At 45.7% G+C, this 8,978-nt stretch overlaps 1 pseudogene; it reads left to right on the plus strand.

Moving 5' to 3' along the window:
* The first annotated feature begins 6,265 nt into the window (after positions 1–6,265).
* On the plus strand, positions 6,266–7,715 carry LOC103223084 (small ribosomal subunit protein eS1-like; annotated as a pseudogene).
* The last annotated feature ends 1,263 nt before the right edge of the window (positions 7,716–8,978 follow it).

Genomic DNA, 8,978 nt, shown 5'->3' on the forward strand with positions numbered 1-8,978 from the left:
GGAAAACTCTTTCGCTCAGTACAGTAACGATGGGCCAGCCTGGGTCCCCGTCCCTGCCTGCTGCGCTGGGCTTGCGCAGTGAGCGCTCAGGCCCGTTCTGCCCTCAGTGGGCCATCGTCTAGCGGGTCCTGCCCTCAGTGAGCCACCGTCTAGCGGGAGGGAACCCTCACCGCCGGGTAGGGTTTAGGAAGGGAAGCACAGGCAGGATGGTTGTCTGACTAGGGGGGACTGATGAGCTGCGAATGGAGGCCCCAAGGAGGTTGCTTGGAGGAGGTGACGTTTGAGCTAAGACCTGGGGGAGACAAGCTAACAGTGGCTACGGGATGTGTTAGGGGCGCCAGGGAAACTGCATGGGTGGGTTCTGGGAGCATAGAGTGGGATGGCCCGCCCACAATCCATCTGTCTCTGTCCCAGACCCACCTCTCCTGTGTCCCAGAATTTATCTCTAACATGGCCCAGAAGCCACCTCATGTCTGTCCCAGAATTCATTTATCATCCTTATTCCAGAACCCACCTGGTCCCTGACCCAGAACCCACCTCCTCCCTGTCCCAGAACCCACCTCCAGCCTGTCTCAGAACCCACCTCCTCCCTGTTCCAGAAGCCACCTTTACCCTGTTCCAGAACGTACCTACTTCCTGTTCCAGAACCCACCTCCTCCCTGTACCAGGACCCATCTCCATCCTGTCCCAGGACCCACCTCCACCCTGTCCCAGAACCCACCTCCTCCCTGTTCCAGAACTTACCTCCTTTCTGTTACAGAACCCACCTCCTCCCTGTACCAGGACCCACCTCCTCCCTGTCCCAGGACCCAAATCCTCCCTGTTCCAGAACTTACCTCCTTTCTGTTACAGAACCCACCTCCTCCCTGTTCCAGAACCCACCTCCTCCCTATCCAAGGACCCACCTCCACCCTGTCCCAGGACCCACCTCCACCCTGTCCCAGGACCCACCTCCTCCCTGTCCCACATCGTACCTCCTCCCTGTTCCAGAACCTGACTTCACCCTGTGTCAGAACCCACCTCCTCCCTGTCCCAGGACCCACCTCCTCCCTGTCCCAGGACCCACCTCCTCCTTCAGACAGAACCCACCTCGACCCTGTTCCATAATCCACCTCCTCCCTGTCCCAGAACCGGCCTCCTCTCTGAGACAGAACATACTTCCTCCCTGTTTCAGAACTCACCTCCAACCTGTCCCAGGACCCACCTCCTCCCTGTGCTCTAGAATCCACCTTTTTCCTGTGCTAGAACCCACCTCCCCCCTGTTCCGGAACCCACCTCCACCCTGTTCCGGAACCCACCTCCTCCCCCGTTCCACAACCCACCTCCTCCCCCGTTCCACAACCCACCTCCCCCCCCCCCGTTCCACAACCCACCTCCCCCCCCCGTTCCACAACCCACCTCCCCCCCGTTCCACAACCCACCTCCTCCCCCGTTCCACAACCCACCTCCACCCCGTTCCACAACCCACCTCCACCCCCGTTCCACAACCCACCTCCACCCCCGTTCCACAACCCACCTCCACCCCCGTTCCACAACCCACCTCCACCCCCGTTCCACAACCCACCTCCACCCCTGTTCCACAACCCACCTCCACCCTGTTCCACAACCCACCTCCCCCCTGTCCCGGAACCCACCTCCTCCCTGTCCCGGAACCCACCTCCACCCTGTCCCGGAACCCACCTCGTCCCTGTCCCGGAACCCACCTCATCCCTGTCCCGGAACCCATCTTCTCCCTGTCCCACAACCCACCTGCTCCCTGTCCCAAGACCCACCTCCATGCTGTTCCAGGACCCACCTCCTCCCTGTTCCAGGACTCACCTCCTCCATGTTGCAGAACCTACGTCTACCCTGTCCCAGAACCCACCTCCACCATGTCCCAGAACCCACCTCCTCCCTGTCCCAGAACCCACCTCTCATCTCTGTCCCAAAATCCACCTGGTCCCTGACCTAAGAATCTGCCTCTACTATGATAACCTAGCATCTACTCCTCCCTGTTCCAGAACCCAGTTTGTCATGTCCAAGAACCCACTTCTTCCATGTCCCAGAATACACCTCTCCCATGTCCCAAAATGCACCTCTTCCATGTCTTAGACTCTACTTCATCTCTGTCATTTCTCCCCTTTTCTCAACTCCAAAAGAGGAAGAATGTTTTTTCTCTTTTATTCTACTAAAATAAACCGAAACACATACATTGGGAAACCATAATATGCACAGATTTGCTCAAAGTGTGGATAATCAACACAGGCATCAAATTTAGAAACATTAAACGGGATGTCTCTCTTCACTGTCAGCCTAAGAGTGGTTGAGCCTGGGTGGGGTGGAGAAAATGGGGTGGGGGGTATTTGACTCATCTCACATTCAGAAAGTTGCTCAAACTTAGAATTCTCCAAAGGCACTCATACATTCAGTCAAAGCATTATCCTGGCAGATTTGGGAAAAAAAAAAAAGAAGATATTTTTATATTGTACATGTAAATGTGTGTTCCATTCCTGCACCATCTTATCTGTACCGTATTATGAATTAATATTGTCTATTAATCCTATAATTGTCCTTGAGCAGTGCGATTATATGATATCTGTAGACCACTGCTCTGCATTTGTTAGTATTTATTTGTTCAATGGCAACATTACCATACACGCAATTTTGTTATCCCCGCTTACTATTTCTTCATCTTTTTAATTAGCTGGGAGTCTCAATAAATGGAAATGACCTGGGCCTCTGTCAACCCCTGGGAGACCCTAGTAGGTGAATTCTGCAGAAAAGGGTATCCATGCCTTTCAGAGGGAGATTTTGGGTGACAGCTGCAGATAAATTGTCACTGTGCTCATGGACGGGCTAAGAGGAGGACCAAGGGCATCTGAATTGCCTGCCTTCAGCTTGGCTGGCACCTGCATCCTCCTGCTCTCGCTGCCTTCTTTAGGGCAGTCATCCTACCCACTCTGAGACTATCATTACACCGTCTCATACACTCACGGGGTCCACCCAACTCCCTCCTCCTACAGATGGGAGCCCAGAGAGAAAACATGCCTTGCTCAATCAAGGTAGCAGCAACTCAGTGGAAAACATGCGTGCGGTCAGCCATGGTGGCTCACGCCTGTAATCCCAGCACTTTGGGAGGCCGAGGCCGGTGGATCACCTGAGGTCAGAAGTCCTAGACCATCCTGATCAACATGGTGAAACCCTGTCTCTACTAAAAGTACAGAAATTTTTGTATTAATTTTTGTATTAATTAACTACAGGTGTGGTGGTGCACGCCTGTAGTCCCAGCTACTCTGGAGGCTGAGGCAGGAGAATTGCTTGAACCCAGGAGGCAGAGGTTGCAGTGAGTTGAGATTGCACTACTGCATTCCAGCCTGGGTGACAGAGCAAAACTCTCTGAAGGAAGAAAGAAAGAGAGAAAGAGAGAGGGAGGGAGGAAGGGAGGAAAGGAAGGGAGGGAGGGAGGGAAGGAAGGGAGGGAGGAAGGAAGGGAGGGAGGGAAGGAAGGAAATGTGCTTGCTTGGTTGCTTGGTGCATTAAAGAAACTGGTATGGTTACTTTGGAGAGCAATTCGGTAGTATTCCTTAAAACAACAACAAATGTGTATACACTGAAACCAACAATTTCGCTATGCTATATCTAACCTAGAGGGATTCTGGGATGGATGAAAGAATAGTTGTTTTTTCATATTACATAATACTGTGAAACTATTAAAAGCAGGAGCTAGATGTATATATAGCAATGTGGATAAATCTCCTAGACAAATAATAGGGCAAAAAAAAAAAAAAAAAGCAGAATTAAGATTGTGGTATAATTTTATCTACATAACACGCACATGTACACATGTGGGTATGCACATGTATTTATATAAAAGCAGGGAAAGCACTAGAAGAACACACTGATATGTTCTCCTGTATAAAATGCAAAATAATTACATGTTTGTAAATGCAAATAGTATCCCTCAGAGGAAGTATACCAAATTCATAAGAGTTGTAACTTCAGGGGGGACCAAGAAGGAACAAGGAATTGGGAACAGTAGGCAAGGGAAACTTCAGCATTTTTTGTGATGTTTTAATTTATTATTTTCTAAGGTGTTTAAATACTCCTGGAACAATATGCAGAAAGTTACTGCGACCGCTTCACTCTCCTATCCCTCAACCACTTGGTTTTCTTTAGTTAAGACAGCCATTATAACAAATTTCTTATTCATCTTTTCAGGAATACGGTTTGCATTTGCAAATATTTGAAAATAGCTTAACTTTTAAGTTTTAAGGAGTAAGTTTAACTTTTAAAAAATAAGTATTAGTATGTTATTTGTGATATTAAAATGGTTTTTAAAGCCGGGCATGGTGGCTCACACCTGTAATCTCAGCTATTTGGGAGAATGAGGTGGGAGGACTATTTGAGACCAGAATTTCAAGACCACCCTGGGCGACATAGTAAGAGCTTGTCTCAAAAAAAATTTAAATAAAAGAAAAATAGCCGGGCGCGGTGGCTCACGCCTGTAATCCCAGCACTTTGGGAGGCCGAGGCGGGCGGATCACAAGGTCAGGAGATCGAGACCATGGTGAAACCCTGTCTCTACTAAAAATAGAAAAAATTAGCCGGGCGCAGTGGTGGGCGCCTGTAGTCCCAGCTACTCGGGAGGCTGAGGCAGGAGAATGGCATGAACCCGGGAGGCGGAGCTTGCAGTGAGCCGAGATTGCGCCACTGCACTCCAGCCTGGGCGACGAAGCGAGACTCCGTCTCAAAAAAAAAAAAAAAAAAAAAAAAAAAAAGAAAAATTTTATTCACATTAAATATTATTTTTCAAGAATGTAGAATGTTCAACACCATAAAGTATTTTAATAGAATTCATTCTATTAGCAAAGTAAAGGAGAATGACACCATGATCGCAACAGATGCAGAAAAAGCATTTAACAGAAGTCGAACATCCATTTATGTTAAAACTCCTAGAAAACTGGGATATAAGAAAACTTTAGGCTGGACATGGTAGCTCACACCTGTAATCCCAGCATTTTGGGAGCCTGAGGTGGGTGGATCACCTGAGGTCAGGAGTTCGAGACCAGCCTGGCCAACATGGTGAAACCTCATTTCTACTAAAAATACAACAACAACAAAAAAGTTAATCGGGCATGGAGGTGGGTGCCTGTAATCTCAGCTACTCAGGAGGCTGAGGCAGGAGAACTGCTTGAACCTGGGAGGCAGAGGCTTCAGTGAGCCCAGATCATGCCATCGCACTCCAGCCTGGCAACAAGAACAAAACTCCATCTCAATAAAAAAAGAAAGAAAGAAAAAAAAAGAAAGAAGACTTAAAAATTGGATAAAAGATATCTGTCAAAACCTACCATGCTACAGGTTAATATTCTTCATAAGCATTGACACATGCATCATTAACAAAATAATAACTAATCAAGTCAAGCGACATTAGGAAACATAACATGTCTATATAATGAAGAATTTAGCTTGTCTTTATCCGCAGTTCTTAACCCCTAAACCTTTAGAATTTCCTGAATAATAAGTGTGTCTTTATTATTTGTGAATTTGTGGTAGACCCCTCAGGCCCTACTTGATAGTTTGTGCTAATGAGATAACTCAGGATGGGCGCTGGCCACACCAGAAAGACCAATCATGTGATTAGAGGGTTGAGACTTTGAACTAAATGGTAGCATCTCCAGGGAAGGGAGGGGGATTGCAGATTGAGTTCAATGGTATAGCTGGTGATTCAGTCAATCATATCTACATAATGAAACCACAATAAAAATTCTGGACGCTGAAGATTGGGTAAGCTTTCCTGGTTGGCCATACTTTTAGAGTATTGCCACACTTTGATGCCCAGAGATCAATGTGTCCTTTATGTTTCAAGCCCTCTCAAACTTTGTTCTATGTGTGTCTTCTTTTGGCTGGTTCCAATTTCTATGCTTTGCTGTAATAAAACTGTAATTGTAAATATATTGCTTTCCTGAGTTCTGTGACTCATTTTTCTGATTGAAACCTGAGGAAGTCTTTCGGGATGCTCAAACTTGTCACCAGCTAGTATGAAATGAGGATGGCCCTAGGTACCCCTAGACTTGCTGCTGGTATCTGAAGTGAGGGCAGTCTTGTGGAGAACTCTGCCCTCATATTTGCAGCTTGGCACTCATTGCAACATCCTATGGCCAAGTGGAGCTTATCTCAGGAATGCAAGGTTGGTTCAACATTTGAAAATTAATTATTGTAGTTTACCTTATTGACAGAATTTCTTTTAAAAACCCCTATGATCCCCTTTTGGCTTTCTGAGCAGCACATGGTGATTGGCAAGAACAAGCGCCTTATGAAAGGTGGCAAAAAGGGAGCCAAGAAGAAAGTGGTTGATCCATTTTCTAAGGAAGATTTGTACAATGTGAAAGCACCTGCTATGTTCAATATAAGAAATATAGGAAAGACGCTAGTCACCAGGACCCAAGGAACCAAAATTGCATCCGATGGCCTCAAGGGTCCTGTGTTTGAAGTGAGTTTTGCTGATTTGCAGAATGGTGAAGTTGCATTTAGAAAATTCAAACTGATTATAGAAGATGTTTAGGGCAAAAGCTGCCTGACTAACTTCCATGGCATGGATCTTATCCGTGACAAAATATGTTCCATGGTGAAAAAATGGCAGACAGTGATCGAAGCTCATGTTGATGTCAAGACTACCAATGGTTACTCGCTTTGTCTGTTCTGTGTTGGTTTTACTAAAAAATGCAACAATCAAATATGGAAGATTTCTTATGCTTAGCATCAACAGGTCCACCAAATCTGGAAGATCATAGAAATCATGACCTGAGAGGTGCAGACAAATGACCTGAAAGAAGTGGTCAATAAATTGACTCCAGACAGCATTGGAAAAGACATAGAAAAGGTTTGCCAATCTATCCTCTCCATGATGTTTTCATTAGAAAAGTAAAAATGCTGGCTGGGCGTGGTGGCTCACGCCTGTAATCTCAACACTTTGGGAGGCCGAGGAAGGTGAATCACGAGGGTCAAGAGATCGAGACCATCCTGGCCAACATGGTGAAACCGCCTCTACTAAAAATACAAAAATTAGCCAGGCATGGTGGCACATGCCTGTAGTCCCAGCTACTTGGGAGGCTGAGGCAGGAGACTTGCTTGAACCCGGGAGGCAGAGGTTGCAGTGAGCCAAGATTGTGCCACTGCACTGCAACCTGGTGACAGAGCAAGACTCTGTCTTTAAAAAAAAAAAAAAAAAAAAGTAAAGTAAAAATGCTGAAGAAGCCCAAATATGAATTGGGAAAACTCATGGAGCTTCATGGTGAAGGAAGTAGTTCTAGAAAAGCCACTGGGGACGAGATAGGTGCTAAAAGATGAGCAAGCTGATGGATATGAACCGCCAGTCCAGTCCAAGAATCTGTTTAAAGTTTGGACTTACAATAAGTGGGAAATAAAAAGTTCTATTTGTGAAAGAAGAATTTGACAAAATTCAACATCCATTCATGATTAACAACTCTCAGCAAACTAGGAATGGAAGGGAAATGACAACCTGATAAAAAAAAACTATGATATGCATTATGAGAAAGTTTCTGAAAGTGTAGTAAGACAATTGTTTTGTGAAACTTTTGTTTTACTTTGTGTTTGTGTGTGTGTGTGTTGCAGTGGGTCCTAGAGAAGTTTTCAGAGTAGATACATGCACAAGAATGTTCGTTGCAACATTTTGTGAAAAATTTGAGGCAGCATTCGTGAAAAGGAAAATGCACACGCAAATTCATACAACAGGCTGGGCGTGGTGGCTCACGCCTGTAATCCCAGCACTTTGGGAGGCTGAGGTGGGCGGATCATCTGAGGTCAGGAGTTCAAGACCAGCCTGACCAACATGGAGAAACCCCATTTCTACTAAAAATACAAAATTAGCCGGGCATGGTGGTGCATGCCTGTAATCCCAGCTACTCAGGAGGCTGAGGCAGGACAATTGCTTGAACCCAGAGGCACAGGTTGTGGTGACCCGCGATCATGTCATTGCACTCCAGCCTGGGCAACAAGAGCGAAATTCCGTCTTAAAAAAAAAAAAATTCATACAACACAATATGATGTAGTAGTTAAAGTGTATAAGCCAGAGTTAAATGCATCGAGATGGATAAATCTCTAAAACACAATGTTGAGCTAGAAGAGCAAATTGCAGATTGATGTTTGTAACATCATATTTTGTGTGTGTGTGTGATCGGGTCTTGCTCTGTTGCCTAGGCTGGAGTGCAGTGACATGATCTTGGCTCATTGCAGCCTCAACCTTCTTGGCTCACCTCAGCCTCCTGAGTAGCTGGAACTATAGGCATGTGCTACCATGGCTGGTTAATTTTTTGATCTTATGTAGAGATGGGATTTTGCTGTGTTGCTCAGACTGGCCTTAAGCTCCTAGGCTCAAGCCATCCTCCTGCCTCTGCCTCCAAAAGTGTTGGGATTATGGGCATGAGTCACTGCATCTGGCTGTATAATCCACTAGGGGAAAATGTATATATTAATATATATTTATAGGAAAAATCTTTCATGGGGATGATCAATACAAATTCAGTGTGGTGGTTATTTCTGAGGAGGAAGGAAGGAGGAAAGGAGAATGAGATTTGGGAGGAGCACATGAAGGGGCTTTAACAATATTTGTAATATTTTACTCCTTTAAAAATAACCAAAGCAAAATGTTAAGATTTGATAAAGTTGAGTGATGGGTACATAAAAATTTGTTCTACTTTTCTTTAGGAATGTTTGAAATATTATGAGATTATAAATTATAAGAAGGCAATTTGACATGGTAAAATTAACCCTTTGTTTTTGAAAGTTTGAGTTGTGAGTTTCCAACACAGCTTGAGCTACTTGGAGATTCGCAAGTGCAGCTGCTTCAAGTGTGTTTCGAGAGGTTCCTGGTAGTCCCCGCACGTGGGCAACAAGAGAGAGGGGCGGAGAAAATGCCCAGGTTTCCCAGTTCCTCCCTCTGATCCGCTTGACCTTTCCCAGCTTTATATATTGGCCTCTGT

This window comes from Chlorocebus sabaeus, chromosome 19 (assembly GCF_047675955.1).
Source record: "Chlorocebus sabaeus isolate Y175 chromosome 19, mChlSab1.0.hap1, whole genome shotgun sequence".
In the NCBI taxonomy this organism is placed as follows: domain Eukaryota; kingdom Metazoa; phylum Chordata; class Mammalia; order Primates; family Cercopithecidae; genus Chlorocebus; species Chlorocebus sabaeus.